Source organism: Bombina bombina, chromosome 5, assembly GCF_027579735.1.
Source record: "Bombina bombina isolate aBomBom1 chromosome 5, aBomBom1.pri, whole genome shotgun sequence".
Classification (NCBI taxonomy): domain Eukaryota; kingdom Metazoa; phylum Chordata; class Amphibia; order Anura; family Bombinatoridae; genus Bombina; species Bombina bombina.
The window spans coordinates 427,479,624-427,502,458 of NC_069503.1; the positions used below are offsets into that span (position 1 = coordinate 427,479,624).

At 42.0% G+C, this 22,835-nt stretch overlaps 1 protein-coding gene and 1 pseudogene across 1 annotated transcript in view; both read right to left on the reverse strand.

Moving 5' to 3' along the window:
• SNRK (SNF related kinase) overlaps positions 1-22,835 on the reverse strand; it is a 152,617-nt gene that overhangs the window by 106,101 nt on the left and 23,681 nt on the right. The window lies entirely within an intron of this gene.
• LOC128661874 (uncharacterized) lies at positions 3,122-3,230 on the reverse strand (annotated as a pseudogene).

A 22,835-nucleotide genomic window follows, 5' to 3' on the forward strand; every position in this document is an offset into this window, starting at 1 on the left:
GTGTCCTTTTAAAGCAGAACTTTTAAGAAAAATATCCTTATGAAAATAGTTAGAACATGCACAAATTAATTGCAGTTATAAAAAAATAAATAAGAGCATAATTACCTTTTAAGTGCATAATAAAAACTTAGAAGAAAAGAAAATTATCAGTTAAGCATAATTTGTCGGGAAGAGTCCACAGCTGCATTCATTACTTTTGGGAATTCAGAAACTGGCCACCAGGAGGAGGCAAAGACACCCCAGCCAAAAGGCTTAAATACCTCCCCACTTCCCTCATCACCCAGTCATTCTGCCGAGGGAACAAGAAACAGTAGGAGAAATATCAGGGTGAAAAAGGTGCCAGAAGAAAGAATACGGCCGCCCCTTACGAACAATATGGACGGGGAGCTGTGGACTCTTCCAGTCAGAAGAAAAGAAAATGATCAGCTAAGCATAATTTAAAGTTTTTCTTCTTAAACGGGAAAACAGCTGCATTCATTTCTTTTGGGAGAACAATAACCAAGCTATAGAGGACACTGCATGCAAAACGGGTGGGTACAAAAGGTGGCCCCTTCTGAGGGCACCACTGCCTAAAATCCAAAACTCCCGACAGAACAAAATTGCTTCACGAGAAGCTAAAGGACAAAAAAAGGAAAAAGGAAAAAGGCTGAGATAACTGCCCAACAGTTAAAACCAGCAAGGCCCTTGCTAGAGACCGCTCAGGTTATTTGACTCGACCAAGCCAAAAACCTCTGAGAAGACTAAATCTCGCAGGCATGCAGCCCGCAAAAATAAACACCACCTATCAAAAGAAAGGGGAAATATCGACAAATCAGTCCGAAAGGACCCTCAGAACCCAAAGGGACTAGAACCAAGAAAAGGAACTCCAAGAGTTAACCAGGAGGAACAGGGCACCTATGAAAAGATCCTGCCAACCCAGCAAAGCGAGGACTTGTAAAGCCCCCTCCACCTCAAACAAAGGACCAAGAAAGATCCTGAGAACGTAAAAGAAGGAAAGAATCCCTCCGCTCAATCGCACCCAAAATAAAGCAACCGAAAGACAAACCATCCCAGGGAGCCACTGAAAAACAGCATCCGATATCTGAATATGCTTTCTCAAGCCATAGGCGTCCTGCTACAAATAAGGACTTAGCGACCACAGGTCGACACACTAGCTATGCAACCACACAGGGCCTTCTTCAGAAGAACTCCGAAACAGTGCAGGACAGGACCTCACCAAACAGAGGAAAGGAAGGAACCGAATCAAGAAACCGGTAGAAAAAACTACCTGCCGAGGATGGATCCACTTCAAAGTCCTAAAGAAGGTTCACAATAACTGATACGTGGCTAAGATCCACAGATCAGACAGATCCCTGACTCTCGCTCCGACAACGGACCCAACACTAAAGTGATTGATAATGTCCGAAAGGCTTAGGGATGAAAAGTACCCAGATTCATAAATAGCTTGCGAACACACATACAAAGGTGCAATTAGCTGCAGTTGATTTCAAACTGTAAACCTTCCGCTTGCTAGGCAGCTAAGCTAACCATCAGGCTACTACAGCTGGCTGTTCAGGTCCAGCCCCCCCCCCCCCCCACCAAAGAGCTTGGGTTCCAGAACCCAGACACAGCCCCCTTCCTGAAGACTAAGGGCACTCCCAAAAGAGACCTCCACTGTACTACAGTAAAAGGCATGGCACAAGAAATCCATCCCTACACACTGACATCCCGCACGCAAAGCAGGGGGAACAACCACACTAAAAAGAGGAATAAAGAATACCTCCAAGCACCAGGTGGATACTATGGGATATCAAATTCACCCCCAAAGGGAGGGAAAGCAAATCCAGAACTTAACAGCTTGCTAGCACACAATCAAGGTGCAAATGGCGGCAGTTTGTCTCAAACTGCAAAACTTCCGCTCATTGGACAGCTAAGCTAACCATCAGGCTTACTACAGCGGGTAGACTAGCTCAAAAGGACATTACTGAAAGAAAAACATCCGGCCACTAAGGCCGGCCCAGTAAGAAGTCTAAATCTCCCTGCAAGAGAGAAAAACACATCCGTAGGAACAGAAGACGTTCCGGAACCGGGAAACTGGGCCGTCCCACATAAGTCCAAAGGGATCTTGATACAGACCCCTAAAATTCCAGTCAAAGACAGGACAAACAAACCCGGGCACCCGCAAACTCGGAGCCGGCTTAAATATTTAATAACCACTGAGGAACCACTAGGTTACCCCATCCGGAGTAGGCTTTGCACCAGAGGCGATGCAATCACAGTCATATCTAAGACACTTTGGACAAACTTTAACTAAATGTCCCATACACAGAGAGCTTAGGACACCCACAGCGGGATACAACTCCCAACATAAAGGTTGACAGGCAATGGTGAAACCACGCAGCCACTCTGGAAGGCCTTAAGGCTCTAGGGACAATTTCCACTAAAGTCCAAAGACTAAGTAACGTATGAGGAAACCGATAACTCTGCTTAGGAATGCTAGCCGTCACCAGAATCATGAGACGGAAGAGAAAAAAAGGAGCTTACCTGGGTTCAAGCCTACAACCTCCTGCTTCAGGTGTGGTGGAGCTAACCACTACGCCACATATCCCTTAGAAACTGGGTAGAGAAGCTAACAAAAGTCTCCAAGATCCTCAGGATCCACTTCCCTGACACCCCTACAGCTCGAGGATTGAAGAAGGAGCATGTATCCTAGCCCCTGGCGGGAGTAAACCCACAAACGCCTAAGCAGGGACTTCCCAGGAAAGAGAGAAGACAATCTAATCTGTACATCTCCCAAAAATATGAGTAGCCGAGATCCCGGAAGTAGAATAACTGAAAGGCTTTAACTTCCAGAAACAGATGACCCGAAGCCAACCCCAAGGGAGAGGACAAAAAAGGCCCATCAACTTCAACCCGAAGGAAGAGAGACCGTCATCAAGGAAAACAGATTCCAAGAGGAGAACCTCAAAACAGAAGACAAGGGAAATCGCCCAGATTGATCCCTAGTAGGATCCGCTCTGGACCCCCGCCCACAAAGTACAGAACAATAGAGGATGGAGTACAATCCCCTGATGCCCCACCCAAATGCAGAACAAGAACCAGCCTGACGTTTGGGAATGAAGGCTTCCTCTATCATGTTTTAGCTCTGCAAGGGCAGAGCCTCAAAAATTAATGGAGCTCATGGAAGGTTCACTTCACGAAAACTATTGGCAAAAAGCAAAGATTATTCGATCTGAAGAGACACCAAGAATAATAAACTCCTCATCCGAGAGAGCAACTCACCACCCAGCCAGGTCAGCCGGTTACACCGGCACCACATGGATGAAATAGACCATAAGGGACAGAAACAGTGCCCTATCAGGACCAGCCTGCTACATAGGGTACTCCAAACTGAACCAGGCCACAAAAAATACGAGACCCCACGAGGACTCGATAAAAGGATTTAAAAGACATAACAATGTACTAACATCCGCGGAAGTGCCCAAGCGACCACAAAATTGCTAGTATCAAATTCCAGAGAAGAAATATTTCCCAACGGAGAAATCATAAACAGACATGAGCTTCTTAAAAAATAAATAAAATACATCCTAACCAGATCAAATAGAAGAAGAGCAGCACCCTTAGGTGACCGCCCAGGAAGAATGGGTACACCAACGGGACCAGCCAATCAGAGACCACATTCTTCCACAGCTCAGAAGGGGAAGATGCCCAAAAAAGAAAGGAAAATTGAAGACGACCAGGAGATTAACCTAATCCCCACACATCTAACCCAGCTTGCCGTCTGGAACAGAAGACAGAAGATCCCTTAACCTATTAGTACTGGGATCCTCCAGCACCGCCAAAACATGCCGTAGCAGGACACGAAGGCGCACCAGTCTATAACGAAAAGCAAGACTTTTCTCCGCAGGGGCAACTGATGAACTCGATGGTTGGGCCCCTGAAGCTTCAGAGGAGACCGCTTCCCAAGATGGCTGATCTGACCCAGGTGATCCCACACCTGACGAGCCCCAGTTAGCATAACACGGACAGTATCTCAGCAACACCTCAGCTGGAAGATGTAAATGCGCCAGGCCATAGATATGGCCATGCAGAACCGTGCCATAACCTCTGGAGAAAACAAGCCCCCTTCCGGAGAAGGGGTAACAGCATTAGGGAGGCCTGCTTGCGTAACCAAAAGAAGGTTCTAGGGGATGCGCCGCACGGGATATGGGATCCCCAGGGGCGGATGGCTCAGCGGAAGATAGAGCGGCATTTGGAACATAACTGATGGGCATGGATTACCCGAGCCATTTCATACTGTTCACAAGTAGAATCTGAATCAGAGATATCCGTCAGAATCCTCCATAACTTGGTATATAGAAATTGTGGACAGAAAAATAAAAAATGGCACCTTACACCCCCAATGGCTGGGGCGCTCACCACCTCCTGAGACCCAGACAGCTTGCGAAACAGGCTTTCCCTCAGTCGCCACGCGGTCAGGAATACGGAAATGGAGCACAGAAGCGTGACCACGCCTCGTCACAAGGTGCACTGTGCAGGCCATAGAAAAGCGTGCCAAGGCCTACAAGGGCTGCGCAGCCCGACAAGAAAAGGCAGTTATGTTCCGATTTAGCCACGAGCCCAAGTAAAACTACACATTAGCAAACAGAATCACATAAACATGATTAAAGTCCCCCCTGTTCAATAACACCCCTCAGGAGAAATTAACCCCTTGACTCATAAAGATAAGGGAGTCCCACTGAGACCCTGACTTCTTTGTTTACATTTTCACATTACCGAAGTAAAATGAAACTATCTTGCCGGAATCAATGCCATGGAAACGGAACCCACCCTTCAAGTGTGACAGATAGTAGCCTCGCTTCTGACATGGAATTGAAAGAAGAAAGCAGGCAGCAAAACTCGTCAACGCCGATTGCTAAGGAGCTGTTAACATGAGTGGGGATTGTTTCGCAGAAAGACTCTCCCTCCGGACTCTAACAATCATCCATGCTCTCACTGAGAGGCTGACAGGATTACTTAAAACTCCAGTCCATTTCGAAGAGTATTACCCTCCATAAGAGACTATATAAAAATCTTCCGACACTTCTCTGACAACCTCCTGTGACGAAAGGCAAAGAATGACTGGGGATGAGGGAAGTGGGAGAGGAGTTTAAAGGACCAGTCAATACAATAGATTTGCATAATCAACAAATGCATGATAAGAAGAAAATGCAATAGCACTTAGTCTGAACTTCAAATGAGTAGATTTTTTTTAAATAAATTGCAAAGTTATGTCTATTTCCACTCCCCCTGTACCATGTGACAGCCATCAGCCAATCACAAATGCATATACGTATATGCTGTGAATTCTTGCACATGCTCAGTAGGAGCAGCTGGTGACTCAAAAAGTGTAAATATAAAAAGACTGCACATTTTGTTAATGGAAGTAAATTGGAAAGTTGTTTCCAATAACATGCTGTATCTGAATCATGAAGTTTAATTTTGACTTGAGTGTCCCTTTAAGCCTTTGGCTGGGGTGTCTTTGCCTCCTCCTGGTGGTCAGGTTCTGAATTCCCAAAATAATAATGAATGCAGCTGTGGACTCTTTCCGTTTAAGAAGAAAAAGAGAATTATTTAACACCTACTCTGAATTTCAAAAAAGCAGTTTATTTTTTTCTGACAAAATAATTTTCTTTGCCATTTTCTGGCCCCTTGTATCATGTGACAGACACCAGCCAATCAAAGACTAGCATACGCATACCCTGTGAGCTTGTGCACATGCTCAGTAGGATCTTGTTCCCCAGAAAGTGTGAATATAAAAATGTGATAATGGAAGTAAATTGGAAAGTGTGTGTTAATACTGCATGCTCTATCTGAATCATAAAAGTTTATTTTAACTTAAGCATCCCTTTAATTTGAAATGAAGAGAAGACTACATTAAAGGGTCATTGCCCATCTCTCACTTTTGTGTAAAAAACAAAACAAAACCTCTCCTTGTACTATATAAGGGAGGTCAAAAAGCAAATTTTGAAATCTAAATCTTTAAAACGCTGCACATTTCTTTAACCAGCTGTTTCATTTGTAGCATTTTAAAAACCTCAGGTTACAGAATTAGCTTTTTGGCCTGATGACAAGGATATACATAACAAAGCAAGAGGTGTATAATGTGTCTTTAAAACTAGGCTGTGAGCTTGTGCCCTCCTTTCCCTAGATATACATTAAACAGGTCACTATAAAAGTACCTGACTGCTTTAGCTCTCGCTCAAACTGTACCATATGTATACTGTTTATTTAAAGGGATATGAAACCCACATTTTTATTATTTTTTCTTTCTTTAGGCAGAGCATACCATTTTTAAAACGTTTCCAATTTACTTATTTATTTTCAAACTTGCTTCATTCTCATGATATTCTGTGTTGAAAAGATACCTAGGTAGGCATTTGGAGCACATCATGGCAGGAAATAGTGTTGCCATCTAATGCTCCAGCAAATGGATAACATTCATGAAAAGCTGCTGCCATATAGTGCGCCAAAACTGGGCTGACTTCTAAGCATACATTGCTGCTTTTCAACAAAAAGATACCAAGAGAACAAAGAAATTGATAGTAGAAGTAAAATTAGAAAGTGGTTTAAAATTACATGCGCTATCGGAATCATGAAAGAAAAGTTGTAGGTTTCATAGCTCTTTAAGAAATTGTTAATGATATTAGACTTGCATAAGATCATCACATTTAGGGCAAAACGTATCATGATTGTTAGGCAGAGAGATTCACAAGTAGAGAACTTGTCAGTCTGCAATATCCACTTGCAAAGCTGCATCATCACACTGCACAAGAGCGATTGCGCAAGAGCAGGGCATGTTAATAAACCCAGAACAGGTGGTGGAGAGGCAAAATAATCAGTTTCTGCTTCTTAAATTTCTGGCTGCAGGCACCAAAAATGCCTCAAATGCTATGAGGGAAGCGTAAAAAATCTGCCCCATAGTATTTCCTCTTTAGAAGAAATTAGCAATTAAAAACAATAAGAATAAATGACTAAAAAATGCATTTTATGTACTTATGTTTGGCTGAATTTTTTCTTTGAATTTTATACACTGACTAGTCCTAAAGCCCGTGTACACGGGCCAATTTTTTAGGTACCGCGGTTCCAACCCTTGCTCCCTCTCCCCCCCCTCTCTTTTGCGCTCTCCCCCCCCCCCCCTCTCTTTTAAGTTCTCTCTCTCCCCCTTATCTGCTCTCTCTCTCTTCTCCCCTTATCTGCTCTCTCTCTCTTCTCCCCTCTTTTGCACTCTCTCCCCCCTCTTTTGTGCACTCTCTCCCCCCTCTTTTGTGCACTCTCTCCCCCCTCTTTTGTGCACTCTCTCCCCCCTCTTTTGTGCACTCTCTCCCCCTCTTTTGTGCACTCTCTCCCCCTCTTTTGTGCACTCTCTCCCCCTCTTTTGTGCACTCTCTCCCCTCTCTTTTGTGCACTCTCCCCCCCCCTCTCTTTTGAGCTCTCTCCCCCCCCTCTCTTTTGAGCTCTCTCCCCCCCCCTCTCTTTTGAGCTCTCTCCCCCCCCCCTCTTTTGAGCTCCCCCCCCCCTCTTTTGAGCTCTCCCCCCCCTCTCTTTTGAGCTCTCTCTCCCCCCCTCTTTTGAGCTCTCTCTCCCCCCCTCTTTTGAGCTCTCTCTCCCCCCCCTCTCTTTTGAGCTCTCTCTCCCCCCCTCTCTTTTGAGCTCTCTCTCCCCCCCTCTCTTTTGAGCTCTCTCTCCCCCCCTCTCTTTTGAGCTCTCTCCCCCTTGCGCTCTTCTCCCCCTTCTCTTTTGCGCTCTCTCCCCCCCTCTTTTGCGCTCTCTTTTAAACTCTCCCCCCTCTCTTTTGCGCTCTCTCTCCCCCCTCTCTGTTGCTCTCTCTCTCCCTCTTTTGCACTCTGTCTCCCCCTTCTCTTTTGCGCTCTCTCTTAAACTCTCCCCCCTCTCTGTTGCGCTCTCTCTCCCCCCTCTCTTTTGCGCTCTCTCTCCCCCCCTTTCTCTCCCACTCTTGCGCTCTCTCTCCCTCTTTTGCTCTTCCCCCTCTCTCTGCTCGCTTTCTTTCCTTCCTCTGTTTTGTTCTCTCCCGCCGGCCACGCCGCATGCTCCTGCGAGGCCATGCCCCCTCATCACGCCCGCCACGCCCCAATCACGGCACGCCCGACGCCGGTCACGCCCCCACCAGGCAGCTTCCGCAGTGTGCACTACTCTGCAGCTGAAGGCCAGGTGTGTTTGTCCGCGCGCAGTCTCTACTGCGCATGAAGGCTTCAGACAAACACACTTGGCCTTTTATAATATAGGATACTTATAAATAAATCAATTTCCTATACACACACCTATAACTGGACGGTCACTCTGGCCTTTGACAGTAATGGTTTAATACAGCCATTTGCATGGATGCTAGCACTGTATTAATTGTATTTAGCTTACCTGCTCTCAGAGTTACTGTACCCAGCATTATTATAAAGAGCAACTTTTACCTACTCCAGTGATGTCATTACATGCTAGTTCTAGACAGCCTTGAAAAAGTTTAATTATGTTTTTTAATTGAAACAAGTGTTGTACCTATGAGTTCCTATATAAGTAATTCCCAACAGATTTGCCACTGAGAAGAGTCTGACATAATTATACCAGAGGGATTTAGGCAATCACAGTCTAAGCTACTGTAGCTCAGATGCATGTGAGTACAACTCAAAAGTTTATACTCACAAATTGATATCAACAGTATTATCCAGTGTGTGTTTCCCTTTCTTTTTATGAGGATGTATTTATTGTGTGGATACTGCAGAAAGAGCAAGTATTTGTAAGCACCTAATTTGAGGTTGATTGCAGTCCTTAAAAAAGGGACATTGTACACTACATTTTTCTTTGTATAAATGTTTTGTAGATGATCCATTCATATAGCCCATCTAACCAAGCACCAAAGTTTTAGATGCATACTGATGTCTACAGATTCATGTGACTCCTGTTTGTATAATCTGTCTTTTCATATGCAGGGTGCACTTTTTGTTTTCCCAGCCCCTATCTCCTCTTGGTGTCCCAGCCAAACCTCATCAACAGTGCTAAATTGGGGGCTTCTAAGTTTTTAGATCAGTATCTGTGCATATTCTTCTTTCTACTAGTGTCCATTATACGCAGTTAAATGAAAATTGGTGTATACTGTCCCTTTAAAAGAGACATTAAACTGCTGAGTACAACTACAATTTAATGGTCACTACTTACCATGCTATTCTTATTTTAACCCCTTACAAGTATTAGTGACTCTCTGCATCTTCACACTTGGTGCCGCCATCTTGGAGCTTAGATTTGTTATGCAACTTTTAAACTGTGCAAAAAAACTGCAAAAATGTAACACTTCTGCCCTTTAATATGTGAGCTAAACTTAAGTGCAAGGTACAGCTGTCAAAAACCAGATCCGTTTAAGTGCTTTGCTCCTATCACAGTATGTATCAATACGTGAGCTACAAGATGGCATAGGTCTGAGCTCCCAAATTGTAATCCATAAGCAAAAACTGGTAACACCTCTATTCTCAACCAACTCCTACGAGGCCAAGAACCAAACTAAGAGAGATGGGAGGGATTTTAAGCTCTGATATAAGTTCTTGACCTCCTCCTAGTGGTAGGAAATATATCCCATATGTTATATAGAGGACTGTGGACCATCATCATTTTACGAAAGAATAGCAGGGACGTATGCTTAGAAGCCAGCCCATGTCTGGAGCCCTATATGGCAGCAGTTTTGTAAGAATGTTGTTATCCATTTGCAAGAGTACTAGAAGGAAGCACTATTCCCTGTCATTTAGTGCTCCAGGTGCCTACCTAGGTATCTCTTCAACAAAAAATATCATGGGGACAAAACAATTGGAAACTTTTGAAATGTTATGCTCTGTTTTAATCACAAAATAATTGATTGGGTTTCATTTCACTTTAGGAAAAGATTATCAAATGATTTATCTGCAAAAATCCAGATTTTAATAGTGAATTTTGTAGAAAAAATTTTTTTTAATTAACTTTTCTAAACAATTGTGATCAAATCCTTAGTGTAAGAAGTCATGCTGTCTTGTTTTTTTCTCTCCAAACTTTATTAGCTTCCATGTTATGCAGAACTTTCAATTTGATTGAATATGGAACAACACTGCTTATAAGCAACTTATTTTTGCATTATTTAATGGTGAAGAATTTTCTTGTAATTGTCAAACCACTCCTCTGCCTCCACGCCTATGCAATAAAAAAAAAAAAGCCCTCACCCAGCCCCAACTCTGCGCTCCTACTGTGTTCTAGTTGAAAATACAGGTTTCTATAAACTTTATACAAACTCAGGTTTGACAAATTTATATCAAATTCACAATTCATAAAATGGAGCAACCCAACATCAAAACGATGTATATTTATGTATGTAGTTCTCAACAGAAAATGTTGCCAGCTGGGTGGGGGCAGTGTAATACATTCTAAAAAGATAGCATTTTCTGCTATCCAAAGCACAAATTAAATGCATAATTCAAAGTAAATGTATTTAACGATAATATGAGAAATAAACATTTTAATATTAGATGATTTTGACTTATTTTTGGGTGGTCATTACAATCGGCCTGGTGGTGCACAGATTAAAAAGGACCTGGGGAGAACACTGTATATCAATATAAAACAGGATCATTGAGAACAATTCAAAGCACCATGGTTCACTGTCTTATTAAATTTGTCAAGCCCTATAACTAAAAGGTTGCTATTTGATGTTTATTTATATAGAGGTGCATATTTTTGTTGTGCTTCTAGAAATGTGGCACTGCAAGTAAAAATAAAAATACAACATGGTCCCTCAGATGCATCACTGCTCATACTTCCCAATAGTCCCGGGTTGTGCAGGCCAGACCTAAATTTAAAGGTCTGTCCCACAGAGACTGCCTTCAGTCCTACATTGCCCCACATCACTAGCACACCACACTTTTTTTGAGGGATCTAGCTGCTACCATATTGCAAGATTAGAAGCTAGTTCCTATCCAGCTAAATAACTTGTGCTTCCTCCACAGTTACATGAACCGCAGCCATCAAGGCATAGCTGATCAGCAGAATACAATTTTTCTTCCTATAATAAGTATTCATTTGATCTCAGCAGTCACTGTCTGCTGTGACATTGCAGGTACTTTAGCTAGATTTGAACTACAGATTACCTTCTCAGCTCAATATTCTGGTATTCTATAGAAAAGAGCTAACTAGTTGAGATTTGCTACCTCCTTTGAGCGCATGCTGCTCATTACATAATCGCATTCCACACACTCCTTTTTAACATATGTGGAGTGCGATTACGTAATACTGAGCATGTGCAAGTCGAGGTAGCAAATCTCAACAAGGTAGCTTTTTTGAAAGGACAAGTTTCTGGAAGGTATGTTTTACCTTTGTTTTCATAATGTCATTTCTGATTATCTAGTCACACACTTGTAATTACAGGGAATTGTACAAATGAAACGCAACTATAGCTAAACATAAGTTAAAAGATCTTTAACATTTTTAGTAAGTTTAACAGAAATTTGTACAATTCCTTAGTTTATTAGTTATTGATGGAAATGTGTATAATAATATATAAGGTACTCCCCCACTACATGTTTATGGTCAATAATTAATACGGGTGAGTGGGTAAAACAGTGTAGATGAGGATAATTGATGTATTGGATCTTGAGGGATATTGTAATTATTTTTCCAATACATTTAGGATATACCTTTATTATTTAAACTTCTTTACCAAATCCCTTAAAGGGACACTGAACCCAATTTTTTTTCTTCCCATTCACGATTCAGATAGAGCATGCAATTTTAAGCAACTTTCTAATTTACTCCTATTATCAATTTTTCTTTGTTTTCTTGCTATCTTTATTTGAAAAAGAAGGCATCTAAGCTTTTATTTTTGGTTCAGACCTCTGGACAGCACTTTTTTTATTGGTGGATGAATTTATCCACCAATCAGCAAGAGCAACCCAGGTTGTTCACCAAAAATGGGCCGGCAGCAAAACTTACATTCTTGCATTTTAAATAAAGATACCAAGAGAATGAAGAAAATTTGATAATAGGAGTAAATTAGAAAGTTGCTTAAAATGTCATGCTCTATCTGAATCAAGAAAGAAAAAAATTGTGTTCAGTGTCCCTTTAAGCTGTTCCTCACATAAATGCAGGAAAGTATTTAAATCACATAATTAAAAAAGCCTTACTTATTCATTTTTAAAATAGACATGAAACCCATTTTTCTTCTTTCACGATTTAGAAAGAAAACACAATTTTTAAACAACTTGCCAATTTATTTCTATTATCTAATTTGTTTCATTCTCTTGAGACCCTTTGTTAAAAAGCATATCTAAATATGTTAAGTAGTTAGTGATTGGTGGCTGCACATAGATGCCTCGTGTGATTGGCTCACCCATGTACACTGCTATTTCTTACACAAAATATACTTAAATAATGAAGCAAATTAGATAATAGAAGTAGACTGGAATGTTGTTTAACATTGTATTCTCTATCCGAATCATTTTGGGTTTCATGCCCCTTTAAATTACAGTACTATGAGCCTATAGTCATATTGTTATTTTAGGTTTGTATATAAAAATCACAATGCATTATCATTAAATATATACAATTTAATGATAAAATACCTTTCTACATTCAGCATCAGAAATAATTTCTATAAACTAATTAAAGGGACAGCCTACTCCAGAATTTTTATTCTTAAAAAGATAGATATTCCCTTTATTACCTATTCCCCAGTTTTGCATAACCAACAGTTTTATTAATATACTTTTTTTTTTTTTTTTTAAAGTTAAATTTTTTTATTGAGGAAAAAACAAAAGTTTACAAGCATTAAATCAGGCTATAATTTCCATAATTACATATTACGCAATAACCTCATGGAACCTAGATGGAAAATACACACAAATACAACCTACTGCATAGGTATCACCTGTATGCTGTAACAAAGCATAATACATTCTAATCCTCTGTTTTATATCTCCATATTACAAAACAGACTTCATCTGGCAGATACAGAACATAAAAACAGACAGTTGGAGGCTAATATGTTACAGAGATAATAAGAACATTTATGGCATTAGAGTATGTTTTAGAACACCTATGTTGTCAGTATAATTCACTCTAAATACAAACTGTAATTGCCTTTAAAGAAAAACAAATTAACCTCATGTTTTCATAATAAGAACAGTCAATAAATCCCCGTATATTAACAATTTGTTTTATAGAAGCAGCAGCTTTAAGTCAGAGCAGCCTTAACCTAAAATGTAATGTAAATTTCTAAGGCAAAAATAGAGCAACTAGCCCTTTAATAAATCACTATAAATGGATGGGTACTTTTCAGGGAATAATGCGCTCTCCCGTTAGATGGATCCAGTAAGTTACTATTGTAGGGCATACTTATATAGTATAAAACTAAGTAAAGGGACATATAACAGTAAAGTTGAACACATATTTCACTGAAACCAGACATAGCTATGGAGCATATACTATCCTATGCTATCAAGTCCCAAGTTATATAGCATAGTAATTATTGGGAGACATAGTAAGTACTTGTATGCCCTTAATGAATCTGGTGTATGGCATTAAATGAAAGATTCCTTAAAACCAGAGGGTCAGCTGCTATTAGATATAATCTTGGGTTTTTAGATTAACAATGCAGATATATACATATACGAAATTATTTATATCCCCCAGAGTTCTTCCACAACAGTATAGTGACAGTAATCCGGAGAGGGTTTACATTATAGATATGGCACTCTAATGTCTATGTATAACTATGAAACCGACTGTGGCATGTACCTGCATTAGAGCAAATAGATCCTAAAGTCATCGGCCCCACATAATTGCACTCCATTTCTGCATTATAGGCTGTCAATATAAGCCTAACCCTTCTACCCCACTCCGGTTTTATGAATAGCTGTGTGAGATGGCGTATATGCGGAACTGAGTCCTTGTATACCAAGTTGGCTAGGCATCCGACGGACTCGTTGAGCTCTGTAACGAGGCTCTAGCTGAAGTGAGGGCCGAGGCATGCGACTCCAGTGAAGGCCTTGAACGGCATAATCTCCAACGCCGCGGGCAAAGGCAGCATCTGAAGGGTGAACAATCCTCAGCCAATTCAGGGGTCGTTCAGCTTCACGTTGATGTGAGACAGACGTTGTGGGTATGGACTGCATCTTTAGCGGCTTCTTTTTTACACTGCCCATTCCTATGTTTCCAATGCCAGGAATGCGGGACCGGAGGTCTCCAGTTACCTGGACGTACACTTTGTCTCTCTGTCCTGACTCTGGCCCCGAACTGTTCTCCGGTGTAGCCTCTCCACCCGCAGCATCAGGCAATAGCGCATTGGTCAACAAAGCGGGTGAGTGTGTTACTGGGGTGTTAGATCCTATGGACATCGCCAGAGGTACAGAAATATTGGGTGATATTTCCGTTTGTGGTTTCTTAGGGTGATCGTGCATCTCGGAGGTATCCGAACTGTTCCATGCTAACTTCATATGCTGTATCATGAGGTCCGTCCTATCTGACAGCCATTTATCCAGAGCCATGACCAGGGATATTTCTGTCGGCTGCATTTTGTTTGTTGTAGGGAAAGGGGTATAACTTTTAGTAGTTATTGGGGAATGATCAGCATATACAGCTGCTTGTCCTGTGTCTGCAGGACAATGGGGAGGGCTAGATGAAGGCTTAGGCCGGTAGTAGGCCTCCGCTGCGCACCACATCTGTTAGGTCTTCCGGGCTGAAATCTGGGTGAATAAGTATATTTTTCTATTCAGCAGGTTCTGGATTGTAAAATACTGCTAAAAAATAGCTCAGTTTATGAGATCTCAGAGCAATAATCAGCGGTCTTATCTGCTCATGTAACCAGCCTTAGAGAAAAGCAGCCATCTTGGTTGCCGTTTCGACACGCCCCCCCTATTAATATACTTTTTACCTCGGTGATTACCTTGTATCTAAGCCTCTGCAGACTGCCCCCTTATTTCAGTTCTTTTGACAGACTTGCATTTTAGCCAATCAGTGCCGACTCCCAGATAATTCCACGGGCGCGAGCACAATGTTATCTATATGGCACTCATGGACTAACATCTAATAGCTGTGAAAAACTGTCAACTGCATTCAGATAAGAGGCAGCCTTCAAGGGCTTAGAAATTCGCATATGAGCCTATCTAGGTTTAGCTTTCAGCAAAGAATACCAGGAAAACAAAGCAAATTTAATGATAAAAGTAAATTGGAAAATTGTTAAAAATTACATGCCCTATCTGAATCATGAAAGTTTAATTTTGACTAGACTGTTCCTTTAAGTTCTCACTCTCAGTGCGGTTTTTAGATGATACCTATAATCAAGGAACTCACATGTAGTACAGACTATAAGTGATTAAAAAAGGGATTGTAGTAAGGTTTCTCTAACATATCTTATTTTTATGGTAAACAGATCACAAAACAAATGTCTAACCTATATATGAACGTGTTTCGCTATGGAGGGATGACAATTACTTTCATTATCATCATTTATTTGTATAGCGCAACAAAATGTTGTTTCAATTTTTAAAGTAAATCCATCCATACTTTTAAAGGAGCTAAAGTAATTTGTAACATATGTTGGAAAAAAGGTACACCGGGTAAATATATGTAACAATTGAAATAGAGAACTAGTTATAGCTCTCTGTTTCCTAAGATTTGTAAGTATCTGCAGTCAGGGCCGCCATCAGGGGGTGACAGGGGTGACTCCTGTTAGGGGCCCAATGGGCCAGGGGGGCCCCATGAGGCAAGAACTAAAAAAAAAAAGAATTTTTTTTTTTTTTTTAAATTTTGGCAGCCACCAGTGGGTACTACAGCAGAGTGCTAATTGAGGATGGGAAATGTTATTACAAGGAGTAAAGTATTAGCATTTGAGAGGATTTTTGAGTGTGCACTAAACCACTATGCACAGTGTGAGACAGGCTTGGCACTTTGTTTGTACAGTGTGTGCCTGAGTCAAACGGCAGATCACTTTCATTTGCAGAGGAGGTAGGACTTACTTAGCAAATGTTTTTTATTTCTTTGTGCAATTTTGGATTGTAACTTCAGTGTGGTAGTAGTTGTATGGTGGGGCCAGGGGTCCATAAAAACACATTTTTTTTAGCAGCAGTGTATTAATGATTATTTGACAATGCTGTAGAAATTCTATATTTAAAACCATGCAGAAATGTTTCCTCCTCAATACACAAATGGTATATATATTCCAGTTTACTGCCCCTTTATGCAAGGACTTTCCAGATGCAAGGAGGCATTTTATCTAAGATTTTTACATCTGCATAAAATGCTATACTCTCAGACTAAGGTTGCTCAGTTTGTCCATTGTCTGTTCCTTTTTATGACATTTTGACCTTACTACTGATTATTCACATCTTTCTACAGACTTTGAGACTAACGAGACCTTTCCGGAAGTCACCAATCCACCATTTAACCTTTAAATTACTGTTTAGGCAGTTCAGGGCCCTTCCTTTCAGCCACTGCATGCTGTTATCATTTAGTTGGCATCTTCCTTTACAAAAAGATAATCAGAACTCCATATTTTGTTTTCTAAATCTCCTTTTTTTACAAAATTGTAGTTTACCTCAATACTTGTCAGGTCAGTGTAAATAAGTGCCGAGTGTCTGTTTGGGTGTCTGTGTCTGAGTGTGTTTCTTTGCGTGTCTGCTAGAGTGTCTATATGTGAATCCTTATGTGTGAGTGTGTGTGTTTCAGTGTATGAGTGTGTCTGTGTGTGTATATTACTACCTTTACAACATTTACAAGTTTAAATAGACACTTAAGAATAAAGTGCATATACGTTTTTAGTCAATTGGTCAAAAATTGCACATGTCAGAGAAGTGGGGGGGGGGGGGGGCCCTGATTAATGGTTAAGTCAGGGGCCCTGATTAATGGTTAAGTCAGGGGCCCCAAAATTTCTAGTGGCGGCCCTGTCTGCAGTATTGATAAAGATTGACATGTTGCTGCAGAAACTGCACCAATTTAAAAGAAAAGTAAAAAGAGGCAGCTTAGGTTAACCACTTACATTTGTTAACCCTTCGGGGTCTTTTTTGGGGCAAACATTGTAAGCCATAGCAATGCAGCACTCCCTTTTAGCCAAGATGTTAACCTTAAGTTTACAGTGATATTTTGAAAGGTATGAGATTTTACCCTTGACATATTGAAGGTCCAGTTTTAAACTATAACATTTCAAAAGAATATCTGTATAAACTATGCTAACCTTTAAAGTAAGATATCAAAAAAAGGAAATTTATGCTTACCTGATAAATTGATTTCTTCTATGGTAAGACAAGTCCACGGATTCATCCTTTACTTGTGGGATATTATCCTCCTGCTAACAGGAAGTGGCAAAGAGCACACAGCAGATCTGTCTATATAGCTCCTCCCTTAGCTACACCCCCCAGTCATTCGACCAAAGGTACAGGAAGAAAAAGGAGAAACTACAAGGTGCAGAGGTGACTGAAGTTTAAATCAAAAAAATATAATCCGTCTTAAAATGACAGGGCGGGTCGTGGACTCGTCTTACCATAGAAGAAATCAATTTATCAGGTAAGCATAAATTTAGTTTTCTTCTATAAAAGGTAAGACGAGTCCACAGATTCATCCTTTACTTGTGGGATACAATACCAAAGCTACAGGACACGGATGAACGGGAGGGACAAGACAGATGGTTAAACAGAAGGCACCACTGCTTGAAGAACTTTTCTCCCAAAAATAGCCTCCGAAGAAGCAAAAGTATCAAATTTGTAAAATTTGGAAAAGGTATGAAGCGAAGACCAAGTCGCAGCCTTACAAATCTGTTCAACAGAAGCATCATTTTTAAAAGCCCATGTGGAAGCCACCGCTCTAGTAGAGTGAGCTGTAATTCTATCAGGAGGCTGCTGTCCAGCAGCCTCGTATGCCAAACAGATGATGCTTTTCAGCCAAAAGGCAAGAGAGGTAGCCGTAGCTTTTTGACCTCTACGTTTTCCAGAATAGACAACAAAGAAGATGCTTGACGGAAATCTTTGGTCGTATGCAATTAAAACTTTTAAGCACGAACCACGTCCAAGTTGTGCAATAGACGCTCCTTGTTAGAGGAAGGATTAGGACCCAGAGAAGGAACAACAATTTCCTGATTAATATTCTTATTAGTAACAACCTTAGGAAAGAATCCAGGTTTGGTACGCAAAACCACCTTATCAACATGGAAAACAAGATAAGGCGAGTCGCATTGCAATGCAGATAATTCAGAAACTCTTCGAGCCGAAGAGATAGCAACTAAAAACAGAACTTTCCAAGATAGAAGCTTAATATCTATGGAATGCATAGGTTCAAACGGAACCCCTTGAAGAACTAAATTCAAACTCCATGGCGGAGCAACAGGTTTAAACACAGGCTTGATTCTAACTAAAGCCTGACAGAACGACTGAACATCTGCCAGACGTTTGTGCAGTAGAATTGATAAAGCAGATATCTGTCCCTTTAAGGAACTAGCTGATAGCCCCTTCTCCAATCCTTCTTGGAGAAAGGACAAAATCCTAGGAATCCTGATCTTACTCCATGAGTAGCCTTTGGATTCGCACCAATAAAGATATTTACGCCATATATTATGATAAATTTTCCTGGCGACAGGCTTACGAGCCTGAATCAAGGTATCTATGACCGACTCAGAGAACCCCCGCTTGGATAAGATCAAGCATTCAATCTCCAAGCAGACAGTCGCAGAGAAACTAGATTTGGATGCTGGAACGGACCTTGAATCAGAAGGTCCTGTCTCAGTGGCAGAGTCCATGGTGGAAGAGATGACATGTCCACCAGGTCTGCATACCAAGTCCTGCGTGGCCACGCAGGTGCTATCAAAATCACCAAAGAGCTCTCCTGTTTGATTCTGGCAATCAAACGAGGAAGGAGAGGAAAAGGTGAAAACACATAAGCCAGGTTGAACGACCAGGGTACTGGTAGAGCATCTATCAGTACTGCCTGAGGATCCCTTGACCTGGACCCGTAACGAGGAAGTTTGGCATTCTGACGAATTGCCATCAGATCCAATTCTGGTGTGCTCCATTGCCGAATCAATTATGCAAACACCTCCAGATGGAGTTCCCACTCCCCCGGATGAAAAAAGTCTGATGACTTAGAAAATCCGCTTCCCAGTTCTCCACTCCTGGGATATAGATTGCTGATCGATGGGCAGAGACTCACTCTTGCCATCTAATTATTTTGGTAACCTCTATCATCTCTAGAGAACTCTTTGTTCCCCCCCTGATGATTGATATATGCTACAGTCATAATATTGTCCGACTGGAATCTTATGAATCTGGCCGATGCCAGCTGAGGCCACGCCTGAAGCGCGTTGAATTTCGCTCTCAGTTCTAGAATATTTATTGGGAGGAGAGCCTCCTCCTGAGTCCACAAACCCTGTGCTTTCAGGGAATTCAAGACTGCACCCCAACCCAATAGGCTGGCGTCCGTCGTCACTATGACCCACGCTGGCCTGCGGAAACACATTCCCTTTGACAGATGATCCTGTGACAACCACCAAAGAAGAGAGTCTCTGGTCTCTTGGTCGAGATTTATCCGAGGAGATAAATCTGCATAATTCCCATTCCCCTGTTTGAGCATGCAAAGTTGCAGTGGTCTGAGATGCAGGCGAGCAAACGGAACTATGTCCATTGCCGCTACCATTAAGCCGATTACCTCCATACACTGAGCCACTGACAGCCAAGGAATGGAATGAAGAGCTCGGCAGATGGATAAAATTTTTGATTTCCTGACCTTCGTCAGAAAAATTTTCATGTTCACCGAATCTATCAGAGTTCCCAGGAATGGAACTCTTGTGAGAGGGAGAAGTGAACTCTTCTTTACGTTCACCTTCCACCCGTGAGATCTTAGAAAAGCCAACACGATGTCCGTGAGAGACTTGGCTAGTTGGTAAGTTGACGCCTGGATTAAGATATCGTCCAGATAAGGCGCCACCGCTATGCCCCGCGGCCTTAGAACCGCCTGACGAATCTATCAGAGTTCCCAGGAATGGAACTCTTGTGAGAGGGAGAAGTGAACTCTTCTTTACGTTCACCTTCCACCCGTGAGATCTTAGAAAAGCCAACACGATGTCCGTGAGAGACTTGGCTAGTTGGTAAGTTGACGCCTGGATTAAGATATCGTCCAGATAAGGCGCCACCGCTATGCCCCGCGGCCTTAGAACCGCCTGACAAATCTATCAGAGTTCCCAGGAATGGAACTCTTGTGAGAGGGAGAAGTGAACTCTTCTTTACGTTCACCTTCCACCCGTGAGATCTTAGAAAAGCCAACACGATGTCCGTGAGAGACTTGGCTAGTTGGTAAGTTGACGCCTGGATTAAGATATCGTCCAGATAAGGCGCCACCGCTATGCCCCGCGGCCTTAGAACCGCCTGAAGGGACCCTAGCACCTTTGTGAAAATTCTGGGAGCTGTGGCCAACCCGAAGTGAAGAGCCACAAACTGGTAATGCTTGTCCAGAAAGGTGAACCTGAGGAACTGGTGATGATCTTTGTGGATAGGAATGTGTAGATATGCATCCTTTAAGTCCACGGTGGTCATATATTGACCCTCCTGGATCATCAGCAAAATAGTCCGAATGGTCTCCATCTTGAAGGATGGGACTCTAAGGAATTTGTTTAGGATCTTGAGATCCAAAATTGGTCTGAACCCTTGCCCCTGTTCTGTTTCCGGAACTGGGCAGATCACTCCCGTGGTATATAGGTCTTCTACACAGCATACGAACGCCTCTTTTTGTCTGGTTTACAGACAATTGAGAAAGATGGAATCTCCCCCTTGGGGGAGAATCTTTGAAATCTAGAAGATACCCCTGGGTTACTATTTCTAAAGCCCAGGAGTCCTGAACGTCTCTTGCCCAAGCCTGAGCGGAGAGAAAGTCTGCCCCCAACTAGATCCGGTCCCGGATCGGGGGCTATCCCTTCATGCTGTCTTGGTGGCAGCAGCGGGCTTCTTGGCTTGTTTACCCTTGTTCCAAGTCTGGTTAGGTCTCCAGACTGACTTGGATTGAGCAAAATTCCCCTCTTGCTTTGCGACAGGGGAAGAGGTAGAGGGACCACCTTTGAAGTTTCGAAAGGAACGAAAATTATTTTGTTTGGTCCTCATCTTATTAGTCTTATCCTGAGGAAGGGCATGGCCTTTCCCTCCAGTGATGTCTGAAATGATCTCTTTCAGTTCAGGCCCGAATAGGGTCTTACCCTTGAAAGGGATGGCTAAAAGCTTAGCTTTTGATGACACGTCAGCAGACCAGGACTTAAGCCATAACACTCTGCGCGCTAAAATGGCAAAACCTGAATTCTTCGCCGCTAATTTAGCCAATTGAAAAGCGGCATTTGTAAAGAAAGAATTAGCTAGCTTGAGAGCCCTAATTCTATCCAGAATATCATCTAATGGGGTCTCAACCTGAAGAACCTCTTCCAGAGCCTCGAACCAAAAGGACGCTGCAGTAGTTACAGGAACAATGCACGCTACAGGTTGGAGAAGAAAACCTTGATGAACAAATGTTTTCTTCAGGAGACCCTCTAATTTTTTATCCATAGGATCTTTGAAAGCACAACTGTCCTCAATAGGTATAGTTGTACGCTTAGCCAGGGTAGAAATAGCTCCCTCCACCTTAGGGACAGTCTGCCACGAGTCCCGCACGGCGTCTGATATGGGAAACATTTTCTTAAAAGTAGGAGGGGGAGCGAACAGAATACCTGGTCTAACCCACTCCTTAGTAACAATTTCCGAAATCCTCTTAGGGACCGGAAAAACATCAGTGTAGGCAGGAACCTCTAGGAATCTGTCCATTTTACACAATTTCTCTGGAACTACAATAGGGTCACAATCATCTAGAGTCGCTAAAACCTCCCTGAGCAATAAGCGGAGGTGTTCTAGTTTAAATTTAAAAGCAGTCATATCTGAATCTGTCTGAGGGAACATATTTCCTGAATCAGAAATCTCTCCCTCAGCCAGCAAATCCCTCACTTCAGAACATTGTGAGGGTACATCGGATATGGCTAATAAAGCGTCATAGGGCTCAGAGTTTGTTCTCACACCAGACCTACTGCGCTTCCCCTGCAACCCAAGCAGCTTAGATAAAACCTCTGTGAGGGTAGTATTCATAACTGTGGCCATATCTTGCAGGGTGAAAGAATTAGACGCACTAGAAGTTCTTGGCGTCGCTTGTGCGGGCGTTAATGGTTGTGACACTTGGGGAGAATTAGATGGGATAACCTGATTCCCTTCTGACTGAGAATCATCCTGCGACATACTTTTAGTAGCTAAAATATGTTCTTTGCAATTTATTGACCTTTCAGTGCATGAGGGACACATTCTAAGTGGAGGTTCCACAATGGCTTCTAAACATATTGAACATTGACTTTCCTCAATGTCAGACATGTTGAACAGGCTAGTAATGACTACAAACAAGCATGAAAACACTTTATTTAGTGAAAAAAATAATCTTAAAAAATGATACTGCGCCTTTAAGAGAAAAAAAAAAAAGCTTACACGTTCTGCAAAACAGCCTAAACATGCACCAAATTTTTCAAAATGTTGTATGCAGACACCATATAAGTAGTTAAGATTGCCCCACAAGGAATTTTAACATTTAACCCCTTAATTTGCAAAAACGGATTGAAAATAGGCCCAGATCCGGAAAAAACACCCCCAGCACCTTGCCACAGCCCTGCTGTGGCCCTACCTGCCCTCAGGGATAGTAAATGTGGGGTAAAATCTTCGATTTGGCCCAAAACATACACCAGGGCCCTCAGGAGTTAGAGCTTGCTGAGAAAAACTAACTGCGCATCTGAGGCGTGAAAAAAGGCCCCGCCCATCTCACTC